We start from the raw sequence: 23,777 nt of genomic DNA, 5'->3' as shown, positions 1-23,777 counted from the left end.
ACCCCAGTATTTTTTCCTGCCATGGCAGGGGGTCGGACTAGATGATCTGCTCAGGTCCCTTCCGACCCTAGAAACTATGAAACTATGTGGTATGCTAGCTAATGCCAAGAGATGTCTCTGTGTGTGTCTCTTTCCAATTTCACTGGGATAGGCAGACAGAACAGTGACTACTTAGGGCTGTTGGAGCTAATTAACAGGTTAGCCAGTAAGCTGTTTAGAAGTTTGAAGGAATGTGGAGAGAGGCTATTGTTTTACTAATCAGATGATAAAGACTGTTATGAGCCCCCCTGGCTGGCTTGCTGTCAGTTTGCTGCAAACAGTATGACAAACCAGGGACAGAGATTTTAAAGCTCCATATCATCAATAGATGGATGCACTGCACGCCCTCTTGCCTCAGAGTGCTAGCCTGGGGCTGGGGGGTGGGGGCTGGCAGCACTCCTGCCCCTTGAGCATCCACTGGGGAAAATCCTGGGACTGTGCAGGCAGACATCTTTTATGAGAGAGTCCTGCTGGGGCCTGGCCATGCCCCCCTTAGCTCATCTTTCTGCAGAACGGAAGGGAGGGCTGATCTAGCACACCCTGGCATCTAGCCTGAGCCACTGCAGGCATGTTCCTGAATTTCCTCAGTCCAGAGAGAATGTCTGTCCAGTTTCAAATCAGTTCAGCGTAGTCAGGTTAGACTAACCTGCAAAGATTGAATCAATTCAGGTTCAGGCTTTTTGAATGTCTGTCCCTAGCCTTATAGTTTGGACAGTATGGGCTGAGCAGAACTATTTCTGTAGTTGCTTCTCTAGGCTAGCAGAAACTGATGGCTTTTTTCACATGCAAAAAGTCACCAGTTTCTATTAACGTTATTAATAGAAGTTGGAGGATTACTAGGGGTGAGTGAAATGGGCCATATTCAATTCAGATTCAGATTTGGCCTGAGACGGGGACAGTGGTTTGATTAGTTGATTCGGATCACTGTGCCTGATTTGATTTGGCCAAATCTGAATCTGAAGATTAGATGCTGATTCATAGAATCAGCAATTTAGACACAGCTTTAAATGTTTTTTCTACATACTTTGTGGTACTAGGCATGGCTTGTGAATGATGCAATGCTGGGGTGGATGGGGTGTCCCACAGGAGTGTAGGGACATGCTCAGTGGCTCAGTGGCGAACCTGGAAGTGGACCACAAGTACTTCCGGTCCACTTCTGGGTCTGCCAGGACCACCTCCGGCTTGGAGATCAGCTGTAGGGGATCCTGGGTGCCCCCCCAGACCCAGGAGCCACCAGTTGCCAAGGTGGGGGAGTATGGGGGGCCCCCCTATGAGCTCCCCAGCAGACCTGGAAGTGGACTGGAAGTGCTTCTGGTCCACTTCCTGGGTCTGCTGCTGAGCATGCTGGGGAGTCCCCCGTGCTCCTGTGGAATGCTCCATCTGCCCAAGCGTTGCAGCATTCATGAGCCGCCTGGTATCTAGAGGTATGTAGAAAAAACATTTAAAGCTGTGTCTATGTCTGAATCACTGAATCTTTCTGAATATCTCTGAATTGATTTGAAGGGTTCTGATTTGATATGCAGAAATTAAAGGGTCTCTTGATTCGATTCGGATTTGGAGATTCGGCCACTGAATTGGGCTGAATCTCCACTGAATCAAATCAAGGACCAAAGCTTCACACAGCCCTACTGTCTGTTTTAGACATGTATGATCTTCTGAAGAAAATGTCAACATTTTCAAGGAACCATTTTAAAAAAATGGTGGGGCCTAGATGCCTTTTCCTACCAGTTATAACCTTTTCCAATCCTTATTCTGGACCCTACTTACAAATTGGCTTTTAGATTAAAACAATTGTTGCAGTGTTTTTTGCTTTTATTATATTTAAGTTATTACTCACAGACTTTATGCTGTCAAGTGTGAGCTGATCTCAGTCCAATAGAGAGAATATATAACAATTTATGGTGTTTCTTTTAATTTTTTTTAATTAACACAGGAAATTCATAGCCTAGAGTCTATTTCTATGGTGAGATGTTTTCTGGTGTAGATACTTTTAAAATAATTTTACTTTGGTAAGTTTTCTTGGTACCTCTCTTGTTCATATGTGGTAGAGAATCACTAAAATTGGTGAAGTGTACCTTCTAGTTCAAATCTTCAGAAAATAATCACCATGTATTTTCCAGCATCTTGGCCAATGAATAAAATGTATTAAGATAAATATATTTTATTTGAGGAAAATGATCATTCCAATGAATATGAATTTTTGGGTCTCTTATGTTAAAACACACTACAGTATTACATATCAGATCTGAATTTAGTTATCATCTGACTTTCATATATGTTTTAAGGGGAAATCTAGTTGTCCTGTTTACATCCAAAATTTTTCCACAAAATAAATAAATGCAGACTCAGTGGAGATCCATGTGTCTTTTATTCACTTCAATGTAAGGCTTGAATAAGGGAAACAAAAAAGATATATAATGGTATAATTCTCTAATATGAAAGTGGAGAAAGTGATTGAATAAAAGTTATATATTTTAGTTTTTGCATCTATGTACATTGGATCAAATGTCCTTTCTTCATTTATAGACAATAATTATTACTTCTGACCTGACTACTCCTGCTTCCTGAGCAAGTTCACAGATTATGTGAATCTGGGAAGGATTATGAACATATCGGAGGATGGGAGCACAATTCAGAAAGCTCTCAGATTGGAAAGCTGGAATGAATCTAACAGGTGGAGGTTCAATGCTGGCAAATGCAAGGTGTTACATCTTGGAAAGAAGAATCAAAAATACAAATTGGGTGGCAGCCCTACAGAGAAGGAACTGGGAGTTTTGGTAGATCAGACTCAATATGACTTTGCAGAATAAGCAGCTGCTCAAAAGCAAACGTGGTTTTGGGAAGCATCAATGGAAGCATTAGGCACAAGACATAGACGGTGATAGTGCCTTTCTACTGGGTACTGCTTAGGCCTCATCTAAAGTATTGTGTGCAGTTTTGGACTCTGCATTTTAAATAGGACATGAAGAAGTTAGAAAGGGTCCAGAGGTGCATGACAAAGACAATAAAGTTCTTGGAAGGCAAGTCATATGAGGAGAGACTGAAGGAACTAGGTAGGTTCAGTTTGCAGAAAGGGCCCTTAAGGGGGGATGTGATAGCAGTCTTCAAATACTTGAAAGGCTACCATCAAGAAGAGGGAGAACACCTTCTCTCTCTTGCTTCAAAAAACAGTACACAGACCAACGGCTTGAAGTTATGGTGAAGTAGGTTTAGACTGGATATCAGAAAGCACTTTTTCACTGTTAGAACAGTGAAGTAGTGCATATACTGCCTAGGAAAGCTGTGGTTTCAGTATCAATGCACCTACAGATGCATCACAAGCAGGTCCAGGGAGGTCCTTCCCCTCTATGTGACATTGGTCAGGCTGCAGTTGGAGTACTGCATCCAGTTTTGGGTGCTGCACTTCAGGAGGGATGTGGACAGTATGGAGAGGGTCCAGAGAAGGGCCACTCGCATGGTTAAGGGAAAGAGGGTCAGGCCCTATGAAGAGAGGCTAAAGGGCCTGAACCTATTCAGCCTCCACAAGAGATGGCTTAGAGGGGATCTGATGGCCGTTTACAAATTCACCACAGGGGACCAGCAGGAATTGGGTGAGGCTCTGTTCCCCTGGGCACCACTCAGGGTTACTAGGAATAATGGCCACAAATCGTTAGAGAGAAGGTTCAGGCTGGACATCAGGAGGCATTACTTTACAGTTAGGGCTGCCAGGCTCTGGAATGGCCCCCCAAGGGAGGTAGTGCTCTCTCCTACCTTGGGGGGTCTTCAAGAGGAGGCTGGACAGATATTTGGCTGGGGTGTTATGACCCTGCACTTGGTCCTGCCCGGGAAGGAGGTTGGACCTGATGATCTGTTTAGGTTCCTTCCAACCCTAAGCACTATGAACCTAAGATTGGACAGCTGCTGGTTGGGGATGATCCAGGTGTAGCTATGCCTATATTTTGCTATGGGCATTTTTCATGTTTCTGGGCTTTATTGATGTGGCTGGGAGGGAATGCCTTCCCTCTGTCTTTCCCACTCTCATCCTGTTTTTCTGCTACATGTATCAGGGTTTATTTATTTATTTTAAGCTTTCTTCAGAGGTATAGGGTGTTGGCAGCCAAGACTGGGGATTGTGATTGGGGTTTGTCAATGCTCCTGGCTGACTACAGGGTCTTGCCCCTCCACTTAGGGACAGACAAATGGCCATATTTGGGGGCAGGAAGGAATGTTACTATATTGTTAGATTACTTTGGCCTGTGGTTTTCTGGGGGTTCTTTTTGTCTTCTTCTGTAGCAGGGGGCATTGGTCATGGATCTCTTGAGCGTATATTAATAAACTTCACAGTAGTAGGATGTTGGCTTTCATGGCCCCCCTGCTTTACCTCAGGTGCGTTAAGGTGTTATGTCTTGTGTTTGTGTCAGGGTTGCTAGCTGTTTTACTAACAGCTCAGACAATGGATTTGTATAGGATGGTTTGGATAGTGATGGCTCTGCCTCAGACAGGGGATTGGATTAGATGATCTATGCAGGTCCCTTCCAGCACTATTTCTCTCTGATTTTTCCCCTCACCGGAGATGCCCTAAACAATTACCTGGTTATGTTCCTAGCTTATCATCCATCTGCTGTTCCCAACAAGGGAAAACCTGTAATTTTAATTGAAATATCTTGGTCACAGCTGCTCCTTTACTTGAAAGAATTTTTGACTTGGAAATTAGCTGCTTTTTTGGTGCTTCCTTTATGGAAGAGGCTCATGAAAATATCTTGCAGCATGTAAGATTTACCAAATTTGGATGCCTATGCACTATCTAAAGGTGATGGCAAATATTAATATATACTAGATGTCGTGACGGCAAGGTCAAAGAAGGAGGATCTTTAGATGAGAACATAGGAAGGTGAGAAATGGAAAAGCAAAGGCAGCCATTGTGAAGCATGGGACAGCCATGAAAAAATTAGTTAGCCCTCAGAGTTACGAAACTAACTCAGGCTAATGGATATACTGGTAGTAGTTTGTTCTGGTAGTATAATGCACTTCAATTGTTTTGTTGGGGAGTTTTGCAATAAAGTAGGATATGAAATTCTCAGATTTTCTCCACCCAGCACAACAAAACTAGCTGTGGTTGATGAGTAAAGATTAGTGAGCAGGAAGATACTCCTTGTTTTCTCCCTTCCTCTTCCATGCTGCTATATTTTCTGTACAAAATAAATACCACGTCATGTGCTGTGAGCAATGCTGATACTGGTGCAGACATAGGGGAAAGAGGGAGGTGGAGGATAGAAAAATAAGTTGCTTTGGGGCAGCAGTGCAAGGGCAGCAGTGGGAAGAAATAGGAACAGACTTTTTCTTGTACTACTGGATTAATAATCACCTCAGAGAGAATATAAGGGGTAAGCAGAATACTGAAAATGAAAAGAAAAAGAGATGGATCAGCAAAGTAAGCTAGTTCTTGGAAATTGGGAGATACAGTGAGAGTTACCAAAAGTCAAGCTGAGTAAGACCTTGTAAAGGTAATTAAAGCAAATAGTGGAAAGTTCTTTAGCCATATAAATAAATAGAGAACAAGGAAAGAGTAAGTGAGGCTGCTATATGGTGAAATAGGCTTAAAATTAAAGATATGCTCAGTACAGACCGAAATCTATATTGGTACTTTGCCTCAGTTTTCAGTAAGGATGACAGTGATAATGAACGTAAGCAAAAAAGTAGGATGGTTAATGGGATTGAGAGCATGGAAATTCTTAAATGGTATATGGAAACAAAACAGAGTTTAGTATGCTCAAATCAGGGAACTGTAATCTCCATCCATAATAGTGTAAGAATTGACCACAACATTCAAAATACCTTCTACCAGATTTTCAATAACTCCGGGTGGGGAGTAGCATAGTAAGGAGAGCAGCAATTATAGTACATATATTTAAGGAATCATAGGTAAAGTGATCCATGAGAGAAAGTGTGTCCTCTCAGAAGAGAGCATCAGCATTCTGGTGGCTTTTTTATTAAGAAAACTAAGAATATGAGCTCAGAAGCTGATGCTGACACAGTTTTCTCTTTAGACCTGACTCAGCAGCATCTAATTCTTTCTTGGATCCTTCAGTCTGTCTTTCACCTTTTAAAACTCTCATAGCAGTCATTTTGGTTTTTGTTGTGGTGCCTGGGATTTCTTTGACTGGGTCTGTTTCTTCACTGGTATAAACCCATGGTTTCTGGATGAGTTTTAGTGATGTTAGGGACTTGAAAATAATGTTTCAGTGGAGTATAGGGGCAAAGCAGAGCAAGATACTTCAACAGTGACACTTCCTAACATGTATAAAAGGGATGTTGTTTTTTGACAGAACTTAGGTAGTATGTAGTGCAGGTGACCAAGATATGGTCCGTGGGCTGGATTTAGCCTATGGAGTTCCCCATGGGCAATTTGGCAGCATTAATTGTTGAGGCTCTGGGAGGTGTGACAATTGGAGCTGTTACCACTCATCCTGCCATTGTATTTTCAGAACCATGGAAAACTCTGCAGAACAGACCTGGAGCTGAAAGCTACATCCTCTGTCTTCTGGGAATGCCTGCAGGCCTGGCAATTTGTTAGTGGGAAGAGTTGGTGGCTGCCCTGGCTCTGGAGGCCACAGCAACTAATGCTGTTGTCGCCAAATTCCAGCCCCACAAGCCAGATGACATAGGCTGGATCCAGAGCGATAGACTGTGGACCGACCCTAAGCCATTCATCCAGCCCACAGGACTAAGTGATTTAGACATCACTGTAGTAGTGGATTTTACTGTGCATCTGGAACAACAGCAGGAAAGGATTTCCAGAGCTGCTTCCTTGAGAAAGATGCACCTTGGCTCTGTAGCTGCGAGACACTGGAAGTGTATAAAACTTTCACTTCTCCTACATAAATCCAGAAAGTGTGGCAAATGGCCCTGCCACCCTTGTTTTGCATCAGCTCTTATATCAGTTTTTGGACAGAATTATTATCCCTTATATCAGCTCTTATATCAGCCAGAATCAAGCCCCCTCCTCCCTTGCCCCCCTCAAAACTTCTATATTATCTATATTTAAGCAACAGTCCAGCTTTGTGAGATTACAGCATACATTTTTAAAGCATAACATTGTTTCCTCAAGCACCAGCATGATCATGTACATAGAGTCGTTGTAATAAAATGCTCTGTAGATTTTTTAATGTGAATGCTCACTCCTGTGTGATCCATTCCTTGCTTCACCTTCTTTTAGTAAAGCTTGCTGTATTCATAAGTTTTTTCCCCAATAGTAGGGTATTTATTAAGAAAAATAATCAATTGCAACTTATCAGCCCTGTGTTTGGTATTTGCCCCACTTCACAATGGCCAAACACTCCTTGTCAAAGGCAGCATGGTATAGATTAACACTAGATTTTTCTGTACGGCACACCGGGGTATAAGATTTCTATCACATGGAAGTCAATGAAACCTCGATAACCAGCTACTGTGTGTGGTGTGCACTTGCTGATTGTTTGTTTGCCTGTTTAACCAGGATTATAGACCCTTGTGAAGCTGACTAACGGGGTTTAAAAATCTCAGTACAGAAACCTTATAAGCACAATTGGAACCAGTCTAGTGTCCTTTGAAATACATTACTATGCCTCAAAACTTTCCCTCAAGTCTGTTACCAGAGAAAACACTGACGCCACGTCCAGTAGATCCAAGAGAGATGGGACAAAAGATGTCTGGGTGGGAAATAAACAAAAATCCCTTGTTCATGAAGTACTTTTTAATGAAAGAAATTTGAGATGTAATGTAGTCAGGCTCGAGTTGTGCGGTTCACAAGTATGTGGGGAAGGTCACAGAGAAGAGGTCAAAACAGTCAGAAGATGACTACTAGGCTTAACTTGCCACCAGATGGCTTTCTTTTGGATGGTGCAGGTGCTACAGGGACAGAAACAGGTGCAGCAGGCAGAGGCACTCGAGCCCAGGGCAGCTTCTCAGCGTTTTTAAAAGTTTCAGTAGCTTCCCTTTAGATCAGTGGTTCCCAAGTTTTTTTTGCTGCGACCTGCTGCTGGGAGCGTAGAGTGATGGCGGCCCAGGGGCAGGGGCAGGGGAGCTCCCGGCACGTAGCACAGCACGGCTTTTGTGTGCAGCGCCACTGGCATTGCCCTCTCAACCCTCATTTGGGTCACGACCTGAGGTTGGGAACCGCTGCTTTAGATCTACAAAGTCTCCACAATTTCCATCAGGGTTTTTTCTCTCTTGTGGGCCAGATGATTAACAGTTTTCTGACACCACTAGGCTTGACTCATGTTGAGCTAGCCTAAGAAGGTGGGTTCTCTCCAGGAAGCCCAAAGATACAGGATGCTATTTTGTTCCTTCACATGGGTTGCTCTTTTAGCTTGTCAAAACTGAAGATAAAGCTGGACCCACCGAAGCCAAATTAGGGCTTCATAGTGGCATGGATTTTCAAGTGTCAGCATTATTATAATCATCTGCATTTTAATAGTAATCGAGTATTTCTCTAATTTAATTTAACTAGTCATTTCTAGTCTAACAAATAGCTTTGTTTTCCTTTTTTAAATGATTATTCTTTAACAACTTTCACACTTATAAGAGCAGGATCAGACCCTTTCATTGCTAGACAAGTAAGATTTTTCAGTAAGAATTCGTTTGAGGCTACTGGAAATTTGAGATCCAGTATTATGAACAAGGAATGTCTGAACTTATTGTCTGTCTGCAACCACCTCGGCCATGGTTATAGCAGCATAAATACAGTTCTTATGCATTTTCATCTCCTCTCTCCCTCCCCAGTTTAAAAGTATTTTCATGCCATAGAGCATTAGATCAGGCCTCAAAACACCTTCAGTGTGGAAGGTAGGTATGACGACCTTCTGCTGCAAGGTGGATTACTTGTGTCATATCATCAGTTTTAATTTATCTTGATCCACATTGTAGCTTTATGATGCTATGGACTATGGTGTTCTTTTGAATCCTTTGAAGTGCATTGCAGACACTCTCCTGATACGACTGATGTCACATAGGTAAGCTGTAACTAAGAAAATGTTTTGGAACAACTAATTTTTAATGTATATTGTGGAATTTTTCAGCGTTCTGCTTCACACATGAATATCTAAATCTAGGTTTGTGCTTGATATACACATGTTTATCTTTGTGTTTTTTGTGTATTTCATTGCGTTTATTTCTGGGTGATTCTGTATTATCAACTTAAGATAACATTAAGCGCACTTTTGCAATATAGAGAGTTGAGACCAAATACTATGGCACAAACTGCTGCTCCTGGGTGCAGAGGTGAATGTGGGGTCCCTAACTCACTGGTGATGAAGCCTCAAGCAGTTATGATGCCCTCAAGCATCATAAGCGAACTGTGAAGATAAATATATTCCACACTGTCATTTTCCATATTAGTATATAACCTTTTTGCCAGGTATCATTAGTACTAGTAAGTCAAGGCTGTCTAGGGGCTTCTCTAAAATAAATACAGTAATTGTCTTGAGCCACCAGCTAATGGCATATCCATCCCCAGCTTTAGGAACTTAACCTGTTTTTACAGTACTCCTTCCACATTTGCAAGCACTTGAGAGTCCTTGGGAATATGAAACCACACAAGTACCTTATATCTGGAAGAAATGGTAAGCATATATTTATGTACAAATGCAGCTAGTAAAACCCAAGCAGTATATGAGAAGCATGTTGAACCCCACACCTGAAGTTACAAATTGTGAAACTTGGATATTAACATTACATTAGTGAAGTCCACAAAATCATGAGATTGGATTAAAAAAATCTTAAAATTAAAGATAAATAATCATATTTGTAATTGTTTTCTCATTTGTACCTACAAGGTGTTTTCTTGTCATGTTTTCAAGCTTTTATTTACAACAGTGAAAGCTAGAAAATAATGATGGTGATGATCTAAATTTTTGGTCTCTGCATGCTGAGGCTTTAAGTAAAATAACCAATACCATGAGACTCATGATGGAATTGGTAGAACTGATGACAGTCTAGCTTCTGGAGTCTTATTCATCAATCACTATGCATCTAAAACTTCACTCAGGAATCCAGTTTGACTTGCCAGTGGTTAGATAGATGTCTGGAAGACAGTCTACCATTGTTTGCTCTCATCCAGCAAAATCCCATTTCCATGCATTGTTCAGACAACTTAGCCACATCTCATTCTGCAAAGTCAGCTCCATTGCTGCTCAATCTATTTACGCAACCCAAAGTCACTAGGTCTGTCCCTATTGAACTGGTCCGTAAAGTCACATCTGCTGTTGCCCAGGTCAGTCCCACAGAAAAAAGTCTATATTGGATTTAAAACTGCTAGACAAGAGACCCAGAACCAAGCAGGACCCCTAGAAAGAAATCCACTTTTCTCATACAGAGCCCCTCCCAATAACCTTGTTGTATTAGGTCTCCTTACCCTATCAGAGTTATCTACTTGGCAGCTCAGTTTGACCTACTTTTAGTGGGCAATTCCTTTTACAGTTTCTTCCCCCTTTCATTCATACATATTTATGCAGTCTGTCTTATCAGTTCCAAATGTAGAACTAAAATAATAGTTGCATGCAGTCTGAGACCAGAAGGGACCATTAGATCATCTAGTCCGACCACCTGTATATCATTACATTTCACTTAGTTTTCTTTCCATAGGACCCAATAACTTGGGTTAGCTTAAACATGATAGTCCTTAGAAAACAACAGGAGAGACTGGGACACTACCAATGCACCACTACCTGAAAAAAATTAGGAACTGATTAGGAAAGAGGTATACAGGACAATTTTAGCAGACTTCTAGCTGAAGATGAAATTAAAAAAAAAATCCCCTAAGTCCTTGCCAGTCTGACTTGGGGAACATTCCTTCCTGAACCTGAAACTGAGAATCTGTATAGCCCTTGTTGATGCTCAGAGACATTCTGGAAACTAAAGAAGGATCAACGAGTCTGTCTCACTAAAATTAAATTCTCAAGGAAATATATTTAAGTAAATTTTAATAGCAAATTTAATAATGAAATACAAGTCAAATATACATGACCAAACAGTACAGATAAGGCATATTAAGCAAATATATAAAAATGATAAAATGTGCATTCACATAAAGAAATAACAATCTTAGTAATATTTTAAATTAATTAATATTACATTATTTAGTCCTAAAGTTTAAAAAAGCCTCTAATGGGTGACAAGGCTGATAGAGAAACTAAGTTTTGAAGAAGTGCTGACTTTGGTTCATTCACAGATGGGCTATTCAGCAAGAACCATAGTTCAAGACCGAAGAGAGAAAATGTTGAGGTAGACTCTGATTTTTATACTCTATTTCCTTGCCCAAATATAGACGCTCACTAAATAAGGCTAGTTAATGTAGAAATGTTCCTGGTGGATTGTAATCTAATATGAAAATAGCTATTTTTAACCTCCATTTAAACCATACCAGGTGACTAATCTAATGCATAGTAAAGAATCAGCGTTTACACATGCATGGGACTTACTGCTCAGTAAATCAGTCTAATGCATCATTTGCTAGTACCAACAAATGCAGGTACTTGATTCACAGCATTAGCTACTGCACAGTGACACATGTGTAGATGCTAACCAGGAGCAATTTGCTTCCAGTCAGCCTAGGCAGCAGGGGAGCCATGCAGGGTGGGTGGTGGGGAGCTGTTTGCATCTCTGGCACTGCTAAGCTCCAAGTTCCCCCTGGGCACAGGTGGGGAGTGGCAGCTGACTGGTGCATGCACTGCATGTGCAGCAGCAGGGCTGAGGGGACAGAGAACTCTCCTGTCCCCTCAGTTCTGCCACTGCTTGCGCAGTGCATGCCCCAGTTGGCTCCTGTTCCCTGCCTGTGCTTGGAGGGAGCTGGGAGCTGAGCAGTGCTGGGACCATGGGGAGATATATGAGGGGAAGCAATTTGGGGGACCAGGAGGGGTAGACACAGGGGGAGGGGAGAAAGCAGGACCGGGGGGGAGAAGCAAGGGGAAAGCAGTGCTGGGGACCTCCTTGCATCTCCTCCCTGGTCCTAGCATTGCTTCCCTCTCACTGCTTCCCCCCTGGTCCCGGCACTGCTTACCCCCACACTCAGGCATGGGGCATCACCAGCGCTGCTAAGCCAGGTTGTGATCCCAAGTTCTGCATGGCCGGGAGCTGCTCCCCACTCTCAGAAACCCAGGTCTCATTCCCATGCCCCCTGCTAGCCCAGGACTGGCACCTCAGGGAGCCTGGAGCAACCCCTGGCTGCTGCAGAGGGGCAGGAGCAGCCCTGGACTGAACTTCTCCTGTTGAGAGCAAATTTGCTACCAACATGGGTGCATGTGTAGATGCATGCCTGGGAGTGCTTTAATAAGCCTGGTGTATTATTGCATGTATTTTTCACAATAAATTAAAAACTACCATGGTTATGTTGGAGGGCTCCTTCTCTAATTAATTTATTATTCATGATTGCCTTTTACCAGAGTCTGCAGTTTTGAAGATGGCTTATCTTAGCAGATGTTCTTTTACATTCACCAGTAATACAGTTGATAATCTTTTTGTCTTGCCCACAGTATTATCTACTTTCCTGCTTTGCTCCAAATACAGACTAGAGATATCTATTAAATATTCCTTCCTCTTCTACACAAGTATTTACCATCTTCATCTAGCAATGAACCTATATCTGACCTAGATTCTTGGACCTATCTAAATCCAAGACAACCCTAAGTTTAAGATGGCTTCCCAATAATTGGATTCTACATATGGACAAATTATAAATTTGTTATAGTTTTCCATGTGTAGATTCTAATTATTGGAAGGTCATCTTAAATTTGCTCCTTGCCCCTCCCCCCGCACTGCTGCAGCAGGCAAAGCAGTGGCAGGGGGCAGGCAGGGGAAAAAGTGGGGTGGAGGGACAGGTGGTGGGAGGCAATTGTGATGTGTAGGGGGTGCATGGGGGTGCACGTGCACCCCCTGAGAGTGCTGGTGCACCCCCTGACAGGTCACACTCTCTGCTTAGGTGGTGGGCTGGGGGGGCCGGCAGGAATGCCCTGCTGCGAGTGGTGGTTGAGGAGTGGGAGCGCCCGATGAAGCATCGCAACCACTTCTGGGAGCACTGTGGCTGCTTTCTGGTTAGTGTGATTTGTCACAGGGGCTTCCCTCCCTCCCCTCTCCGGTCGCTGACTAGTTGTTGGGGGGGCATAAGCCCCCCCTGACTCAGGTGGCACCAGTTGCCCATGGTGGGAGGGCAGGCGGTGGGGCAGGGAAGGGGGAGGGTCAAGCAGCTTGACCCCTGCCCATTGGCCCTCCCATCTTTTGACAATGTCCCTTACCAAAGACTTTTTAAAAGACTGAGTTGCCAAAGGATTGGAGGGAAGGTTTGTTTGTTGGGTGATCACTGGTTAAAAGATAGGAAGCAAAGGGTAGGACAAAATAGTCACTTTTCAGGATGAAGGGAGGTAAGAAGTATGGTCCTGCAGGGATTCATATTAGGCCCAGTTCTGTTTAACATTTTCATTAATGACATGAAAATGGGGGTGCACAGTGAAGTCTCCCACATTAGCAGATGATCCCAAATTCTTTCCAGGTGGTCAATTCCCAAATTGATGGAGAGGAGTTGCAGAAAGATCTTGCAAGCTAAGTGCAAAAAAATGGCAGATGAACTTCAGTGTCAACAAGTGCAAGATAATGTGTGTGGAAATGTCATCTCAGCTATATGTATAAAATGCTGGGGTCTGAACTAGCTTTTAAGACTCAGGAAAGAGAGCATAGATAGTTATCTAAAAATGTCAGCTCACTGTTCAGCAGTGACCAAACAGCCAATAAAATGCTGGACATCAGTAAGAAGAGAATTGAAAACAAAATGGAAAACTGCATCATACCATTATACAAATCTATGGTACAACAGCATCTTGAATAGTGCATGCATTTCCAGTCTCCACATCTCAAAAAGTCTATACTAGAATTAGAAAAGCTGCAGGCAAGGGCAACCAAAATGATTTGGGAATGGAGCAGACACCATATGAGGAGAGACTAAAAAGGTTACAACTCTTCAGTTTGGAAGGAAGAAGGCTGAAGGGCATATGATAAGGGCATATGATAGAAGGAGACAGGTTTAAATCTAACAAGAGAAACTAATTTTATTTTTTTTTTATGCAATGCATAGTTAACTTGTAGAATTCATTGCCACAGGAGATGATAGAGATACATAGCATAGTCAGGCTCAAAAAGGGACTAGTCAAGTTCATGAATGATAGATCTGTTAATAGCTGTTGAACAGAACTGTTGGAAATGTTTTTTTTGGCATCTGTAAACTAATGAAGATAGATACCGGGGAGGGTAATGAATAAGGGATAGATCACTATACGTGTATTCAGTTCCGTGTACTATGCTATCTATTTCTGTCACTATCAGAGATGGGATAGTAGGCTAGATGGACCACAAGTCTGACCCAGTATAGCACTTCTCATGCTCTTATTAAGACTGAGCTCTGCAGACCAACCTGCAGTGGGTGGTGTGAAGATTCTTGTAAAGTACTAGCATACATAATAGCATTTTAAGATGAACACAGGCTATTTATGGGATAAAATTTGGATTCAGGGTCATGGCTATATCTTCCAACACCCTGTCCCTTTAGAGATTAGATGCTTCTGAGTAGATAAAAGGAACATAGTTATAGTGACTAGGCTGGGCAGAAGCATGTGGCAATCCTGGAATAATAATGTTTCATCCAAACATGAGTGTAATTGACTGCAACTGAGCTAATAAGTCCTATGTGTAAGAGACTAAAATCCAGTTTATTACTGTTTTAACTGCATTGGCTATGCAAGCCTAACAGAAATAAAGTAGCAGAAACTTATAAGCCATTAAGGTCAGAAAATAGTAAAATGGTTAAGTAAAATGCTGGCACATAGTAATTTTTGAGCCTAGAACCAAACCTCAAAGTCTTCTTCACCAAACAAATCATATAAATATACACTGAGCATCAATATGGATATCTTTAGTGCCAAAATCAGAAAGGGCAGAGCATTACTTAGAACTTCAACCATTCCTTTGTTATTTGTATTGCATGCAAATCATGCTGAAGGTCATAATTGAAATTATACCTTTGAGCAATATGTTGTCACAAAATTATCTTTTTAATTGCCATAATTACCATTATTAACCTGTTTGTGTAGCAGCAGACAATTTCTACAGCTTGTTACAGAGTCTGTAAATTTTGCGTAGTTGCACACAGAGTATGCACTTTGTAATAGCAAGGAAGATGAATATGAAACCTGGACTTCTGGAAACTTATTTTAAAGCTTTAAGATATCTACAATTTAGAATTTAAATCCTCAGTCTTGATCTACCTTAAAATAATTTGACTGTTGTTTTTATTAACTGCTAAAAATCAGCTGGGCATTCAGATGATGAGTATTTGAGAGGGCTATTGATAGATATGGTATATATGAACATCTCTATTTTGGAGGGAATTAAAAGTTTACCCTGAATTAGCCTGAGCCACATGAGTTGTCCCCTACATTGGCCTGTGGCCTACAAAGTGATTGTAACCAGCTTGGGCAGCCCGGACAACAGCAGAGATTTGGTGACATTTGGCAGCAGGGGAAGCCCATAGGCAGTCAGCAAATCAGAAGCGAACTGGTGGCACTCAGTGGCAGGGGATTCCACAATGTAGGGCAGCATTAAGTGGCAGGAGCCAGGCTGCAGCCTGCTATATCCCCCACTCGGTTAATGTGGCCTGTCACTGCTCTAAAGCTGCCAACCCCTTGCCTACATTATTTTGCTGTGGCAGCATTCAAGAAGCACAGAAGGAAAGGCAGATATTGAGCAGACTGATTCCTAGAAGAATAGGAATGAGAAACTCAGACAGAGCTTTTCTAGGAATCATGCCAATGATTTGTCTCTCCTTTTCTAGTCTGGGCAATAGAGATGCGGAGAGAGGTTCAGGGGGGCTGGTGGCGGACTTCCTATGCTTGCACCCATCAGCACTTGACTGAGTTTTGAATGTCTCCTTCAGGCTTGGGGGAAATTGATCCAAGTTGGGTGCTGTTGCTCAAGAGAAATTCCAGAAGTGGACTTCCACGAGGGGTGAGCTCAGAGGATTGTCATGTAACTGGTGTGTGGGTTTGGGTGGAGAAGCGGACCCAGGTGTGGGACTAAGTAGCAGAGTAGATGTACCCTTAATGTCACAACTGTGTGCTGTAGCAAATGTTGCTTGATAACTCCCCTTTGAAGATGAAATCAGTGATGTAGAGCCAGTAAAACTTCTTTTATTTATATACACCAAAGAATGCAGGTGGTCATAAACAACATGCATACATTTGCTCTTTCAGTAAATTCAGTCCAGTCAGTTCTGGTTCCCAAGAAGCTATTGTGCCTCAAGAACTGACTCCAGTTACAGGATTCAATAAGAAAAGAAATTCCCTCATTCCTTGTCAGAGACTGCCCAAAGACACCATGTGAAAAGATCACGACCACAGCATTTCTCTTCACGTTACTTTCTCATTTGCTTATTTTTCATTTTTTAAAGTAATTTATATTGTAATACATCAAGAATTCTAAGCAACTTAAAAATATCATATATAATCATGAAATCACACAGTTCAGTACATTATATATTATCTTTATATACTCCATTCTTGTCTTCATTCTTCTTCCATGCTTCCTGTCTTCCTTGCGACAACGTCCAACTTCTTGTGTGTCAGTGAACATCCTCTTGTCAAATCTTGCCTTATAATCAGAGAAGTACTTCATCAGTGATCTACCAAAGAGAGACGTTTGAATTATTTTAGAAGTCAGAAACTGACTGAAAGTATGGTGAACCAAAACAATTTTATGAGCTTCACTCTGCATGAAAAAACTTGATATGTGGGAGTTAAGTTATAATATATGATTAGTATGACCTACAACAAGTCTGTGATCCAGCCTGGGAGAATCTTTCGCTTTCCAATAAGATAATTTTACATCATCAAAACAGATTTTTTTACTGTGAAAAAGGAGTCATTACAGGAGTCAGTGACTATGTAGTCATTGTATAAACTTGTAAGGGGGGCAAAATGTACTTCAGTTCTAAAAAGTATTAAATAGGATTTGAAACGTGCTTGCTGCCAACACTGAGTAAAAAATTACAAACCTCTACTATGATTTGGACCTAGAATCTGGAACCTAATGGACCTTATCACGTTCTGTAACAGATAGATGCCCAGAGGTACATATAGTGAAATCAAGTACAGAATTGCCAATATAGAATTTTACACATTTTTCTGTGCCATGCTTTATAGGTCAGTGACTTCCCACACAAAAAGGAGTGAACTAGCTAGGTCATCAGTGTTAAATGATTTTTTTTTACCCAGGTCTTTGACAGCATGCTTAATACTGCACGTAACATTCCCTCCCCATGCTGATGTTTATGAACCAAGCAGTATAAGATAAAGGTGTTCTACTGGTCATGAAGACTGAACCAATGGCACATCTGAGAGATAAAGGGACCCTGCTGAAGCATTTGAGACTTTGGTTATGCAAATGAATGAAACTGGTTTTGGGAAAATGGTGCGTTTTTTTCCTTCTGTTTCAGGGAGACTACTCTCAAACCAGACATTCCTATCTACACTGAGACTGAACAACTCTTGAATCAGAAAATATTCTATTGCTAAGTATGGTAAAATTAATCTGGATCATTCATATGGCCTGCCATCTGGTACAGTTCTTGGGATTTGCAGGTATGCTACTTTGGAAAGGACAGACAGATTTGGTCTTCACCATGGCTTTGGCCTTGGTTTGGCAAATTCTCTCTAATGCAGTTGAAAAGTTTTAGCACTGCCTTTCTGCTACTAATATAGTCTATTAGCCAGGCTCAGCCACTGGTATGAGAGTTGAGTCTACTTACTTTAGGGTAAATATAGTCCTCTTTACATCATAGTTCATCTGTTGCACATAATTTGTGATCTGAGAAGAAAATGCAAGTGCAGGTTGCAGTCAGGGCCTTGTTATACCTTACAGTATGAGCCGTACAAAATGCTGACGGGTGTTAGTGTTAGCTCAAGTTTGGAGCAGTCACACTTCAGGCCAGGAAGGGCCTGGAGGCCTGAAAGGTAAGAGTCCGTCTCCCCACCCTCCCATTCTGAGTTCCCTTCTGCCTCTCTCCTATGTTGCAGCTCCCTCTCCCCTACTTGTTGCTTACTTGTGGCTGCCCATGCTGTCTGTCCCAGGGGAACAAGCAGGAAAGGGTTAGCCTGTTTGCCCAGCAACCGCAGCTGCTGCTCTTCTCTAGGTTGAACCCATCCAGCAAGCAGCAGTGGCAGCTGGGCAGGCGGGTTAACCGTTCTCTGCTTGCTTCCCTGGGACACGCGGTGCAGGCAGCCACAAGTAAGCAGAAGGGAGCAGGGGAAGGGGAGGGAGGTGACAGTGGGCCCAATCTAGGCCAACAGGGGAGGGGAAGCAGGTGGGGTGTTTACACTAAGGTGTAGCCTAGAGTGGCCACACCATAATGTAGTATGAGCTGGGTAACACGGGTCAGAGATAATCCTGCCCAAGAGTGGTGTAACTTTTTGCTGCCTAATGGGTGCTTAAAACCAGGTTAATGTCTGGGCAATCACTGAGCATTCCAGGAGCTTTCCAAAATTGCCTTGTGACAAGGCCCTCGGGGGCCTCCATGAACATGAACAACAAGTAGCTGTAATGTCTCATCAGGCCATCAATGACAGGGCAATATAAGGCCTGAGAGTTTTGGGTGCAACAGGATCATCATCCTGTAGTGAGAGCAAGGGGGTGGTTTGAACAGAGTAAGAAGGGAGAGGAGAATGCAAACCACTCAATTGATTTGAAATCACTTAATTTTGCTTTAAAAACCTTGGTATTGCAAAATAGGACAGTGTCAACAACTTTTCCTCTCACAGAGACACACCAAAGTGCTTACTTCATCCCTCTTTAACCTCTCATGAACATTCTGCATCATTGCTTCCGATGCTGTATGATATAATAAGGTTAATTTCCAGTTCGTATTGCAATGAGCTTCTTAAATAGGCAACTTCATGTACTTAAAAGGGAAAGATAGGGAAGTATATACATCTAACTTTGTTTTATATTGCAACTGTAACGCTTCACTAATTTAGAAATAAGTTATACCATAGAAAGCTGTACATCGGAAGGTAGTGTATTTGGCTGTTTTGATGAGAAACGCAACACTAGTGCAAACCTGATTAAAATATAGTCATTCTAGCATTAGCTGTATCTAGAGAACACTGCATTTTTACCGTATTTCATTCTATATTTTCTCCCGTTATGGTAAGTTTAAGCACCTCTCTGCAGCTCTGTCAGACTGATGGAACTATTCCATTTTCTCAGTATTACTATGGACAACCTAATTTTTAGACTGTTATAAAGATGCTTATTGTGAGTGGAATTGTAATGTTGTTACACGAAATGCCCCCACTGTGTATGAAGAGATTTCAGTACAACATTCTTGAAGGTGGCAGAATCCAGCAATTAAAAGAAAGCAGGACCCTAAACTATGTGTGAACTCCCTAGGAACACTGAACAACATCGTTTCCTTGGAGGTCCATGTAGTTGTAAAGTTGCTTTAAGCCCATCTCTATTTTCTTTCTTTTTTTCTGGTGGTGGTGTTTCCCTTGATTCACTCAGCAGTTCATGCCATGTCAGAGGGCACTGACCTTTTCAATCTGAGGACAAAAAACCTGGAAACAGATTGTGCTCAGAGAATTGGTCACTAGGGTGACAAAAGTGATGAACTAGAAGGCTGGACTCAAAGTATTGTCTGGAGAATACTTTCTTAACCAACTTTACTCGGAAGTGTAATCAAGACACTCAGTCACATTTACTCCCAATTCCCCATCAACAGCATTGACTCTTTAAAGTAATTTCCGCCCCTCCTCTTCTTCCCCTCCCCACCAGTTGGTAAGCCTGTTCACCACTTTACAGAGTTTCTTTTAAGACAAGATGCACTACTAAAATAAAATACATTTTGGTTGTTTTTCAGGAAAAAATACTTTAAAAGACAGTATTAAATCCAAATCAGTTACAAAGTAAACATCTAAATCAGTGGTTCTCAACCTTTTTAGATTCAAGGCACCCTTCAGAAAATGTCAGCTTAATTTTTACTCCATTTTTGAGTGTAGGAAAGTTATACAGTAATTCTGCAATTATGGCAAGCCATATGAGGAAAGGCTGAGGGACTTTGATCTCTTCTGTCTACAAAAGAGAAGGCTGAGAGGGGACTTGGTAGAAGCTTACTGCTATATCAGGGAAATACATCAAGGGCTCAGCAAATGACTGTTCACCAGGGCACCCTTGGGGAAAACCAGGAATAATGGCCACAAACTCCTGGAAGACTGTTTCAGGCTTAACACTAGGAAAAACTTCTTCACAGTCAGGGTGTCCAGACTGTGGAATAAACTCCCTCCAGAAGTGGTGCAATCACCCACCTTGGAAATCTTCAAGAGGAGACTGGATGGTCACTGCGCTAGGGTCACCTGACCCCAGTTGTATTTCCTGCCTAATGCAGGAGGGCTGGACCCAATGATCTTGCAAGCTCCCTTCCAGGCCCTTACAATCTATGACTCTGTATTGCAAAGAAATACACACAGAAAGAATACATGAATCCTGTTTATGCACCTAGCAGTGCTAACCTTGCCTGGCACCTCGTGGCACCCTTGAAAAGCTCTCAAGGAAACCCAAGCTGCTGTTTCACCTTGGCTGAGAATCAATGAACTAAGCAGAAAAATAAAGGTTGTTTGAATAATATTTTCAACAACCCTTCAATAAATATTAAAGGTTGTTTGAATAATATTTTCAACCCCCTTCAATAAATTTAGGGTGATGTTAGATCACATGGCTTTCCTTTGCAACTTCAGCAACACCTACTGTTTTTCAGTTGGAACAAGAAGGTTCAGATGTTACAGCATATAGTTAGAGGTACACCAATACATCTTATCGGCAATTGGCTTTTTGTTGGCTGATGTGGCCAATAATGTTGCTGATAAACGTCCTGTGAATGCGCACAACCACAGTGCAGCACACAGGCAGCCAGGAGCACAGCCTGGCAATGTGAAGAGCAGCCAGGTCCAGCTGGTAAGTCTGTTGTGGGGGAAGGGGCATGGGGGGCAGATCGAGACCCCAGTGGTGAGGGAGGGAGTGGGGCTGGGGCTGGAGCAGGCACTGCACAGCCAGGGCAGAGTGTGGGACAGAGCCACAAGTGGGGTGTGAGTGGGGTGAGACCCTCCCAGGGTGCACACAGCAGCCGGAGCTGCTACATTCCCACATCCCTCAGATGAGCCACTCATGGCTTCATCTCATGCCCTGTCCCAGCTGTACAGCACCTGCCCCTGCCCCAGTCCCACTCCCTCCCTAACTGTGGGGGCCCTGATCTGCCCCCTTACACCGCTTGCCCCATCCCTTCCCCCACAACAGATTTACCAACTGGATGCTCCTCTCCAAGCTGCCCAGCTGCATATCAGCAATTGGATCATTATTGGCTGATATGGCTCGTTAAAAATAGCCCATTCATATTGGCCCAAAAAATCTCTATCAGTGCACCCCTAGATATAGTAAACCAGAATTAGTTGCATGCAACTTCATTTTTGCTGGACCCCTTTTCCCCAGTACAAATACAATGTAAGCATAAACATTTGGTTCCTGATGTTAGTTGCAAAGGAGCTAAACAAGCAGAATACCTTGTACATCACTGTGGCAAGCCCTATGCCCTAAAAGTGCTGTGACACTCCTTGTTGGACACACAGCTCCTGCTCATGACAACCTCTTGGGGTGCCCTTCCCTGTTATTTTACCTGCCATGCTTTGATGTTACCCAAGAAGTTTGGGAGGTTGCCCCAAGAGCCTGGATTGGGTCCAGACCATTGCAGACTTCCCACTTGAGCAATCAGTTGTGGCTCTTTTGGCTCTGTTGGTGTCTTCTCACACTGGCTTGTATAGGCTTTGGCCCTCTTGGCCTTTGCCCTCTGGTTGCTCTGGCTGTGGACACCTAAACCTAGGCCTTTTTGGTTCCTGAGTCCCAGCTTTATTATCAGTTACTGCCTGCCCTCCTCCTCCTCTTCCTCCTAATCCCACCCACCTTTTAGCTTCCACTTGTCTCTTCTCCCAGCTAGGGACAGACATTACACATTAAACTGGCTTAAGTGGTCAGAAACTGGTATAAACTTGTAAAAGACATTCAGTGTACATAAACCAGTTTGAAAATGGCTGAAACTGGTTTGAGATAAACCTGGTTGAATGTAGTATCAGACTTAACTGATTTGGGTCAAACAGGTTTATGCAATGTCTGTCCCAGACCCCTTCCTGGTTTAACTTAAACCAGAGTCCCCCAGCATCCCAGATGCTTTGCTGCCCTGGGCGGGGCCATCTGCCCCTCAACAGAGCTGGCCCCAGCCCTCTGCTCCCTGGCTGGAGCTCCGGCAGATATTTGTAGGCACAGCAGGGTCTGCCTGGCTTCCCCCTACCCCATCCCCCACCCCTCACCCCTCACCACATGCTGCTCAAGCAGGGATCCCTCCCTCCTTTCTCCCACAGCACAGAATGTAGCCAGCATGTGGTATGCTAGCTAATGCTGAGAGGTGTCTGTGTAAGGCAGACAGGACAGTGTCTGCTTAGGGCTTTTGGAGTTAATCAACAGGTAACTGGTAATGTTCCTCCATTCCTTCCTTGGAAGAAGTTGTTTAATAAGAGCTTGAACTAATGAGAGAGGCTTTTGTTTTGCTGATGGGCTAATAAATGTTATGCAACTCCCTGCTGTGTAAGTAAATGCTGTGTAACTTCCTGCTGGTTCCGACCTTGGTCAGAAGAGCGGGTGGGGAGGGAAACCCCTCCCTAATCATTGCATCCTAGTGGGACCTGGCTATACCCCCCTCAGCTCAGCACTATGGAGGGGAAGGGGGGGCTGCTCTAGTGTCCCCCAGGTTCTAGCCTAAGCCACTGCTAGCATGTGCCTACATTGCCTCAGTTCAGAGGTGATGTCTGTGTGGTTACAACCCAGTTCAGCCTAGCTAGGTTAGACTAACCTCCAAAGATTGAATCAATTCAGGCTCAGGCTTTTTGAATGTCTGTATCTAGCCCCTATCTAGCCACTGCCCCTTGCAGGGTCCAACTCCTGGTATGCCACTCTGGCATCCCTGCATGACCTCCTAATCACCCCTAATAGCTACACCTGGTCCTCCAGTTGTAAACTTAATTGCAACAAAAGTATAAGCAACTGCTTTTGAACAAAGACCTCTGCCACTCTGGGTAAAAGGCATTTGGTCAGCCCTCCTTCCTTTGGAGCTCTCAGCATAGTTTGGTGCCTGGTAGGGCATCTCCTGGAGTCCCTCTCTCCCATTCTCTACAGTGCACCAGTCCAGCCTGCCTGCCTGCCTTCCCCCAGGTGCTAGGCTTACATGGTCTGGAGCCCTGCCCCTTTTGGGTATGTGACTCCCTAGTCATGGACGTGGGTTTCTCTTTTTACCTAATGGGCAGCCTGCACTTCTCTGCTGCAGCTTATCTCATGGTGCTGCTAGTTTTGGCCCAGCTGCCTTCCTACACAGCAAGGCTAGCTTGCTGTCCCTTCCCATTTAAGTAACAGGGGCCTTTGGCTCCCTGTTACAATCATGCAAATGCAGTTGTCTACTGTATCCATCCCAAGAAATGATGATTCTGGTGCTTGTGCCTCTGATATGATGCTCTTCTGCAGGATAGTGTGTGTGATATATTTGTTGGCTAGTTTCATCCTCTGCATCCTGGTAACAAGATACACAAGCATAAGGTATATTGTTACTTAATTTATCTATCTCTAGAATAATTTTTTTAAACAGCCTGATTTTT

The sequence above is a fragment of the Crocodylus porosus genome, unplaced genomic scaffold (assembly GCF_001723895.1).
Source record: "Crocodylus porosus isolate Cpor-Errol unplaced genomic scaffold, CroPor_comp1, whole genome shotgun sequence".
In the NCBI taxonomy this organism is placed as follows: domain Eukaryota; kingdom Metazoa; phylum Chordata; order Crocodylia; family Crocodylidae; genus Crocodylus; species Crocodylus porosus.
The sequence above is the reverse complement of the archived record's forward strand: the minus strand, read 5'-3'. Positions refer to the sequence as shown.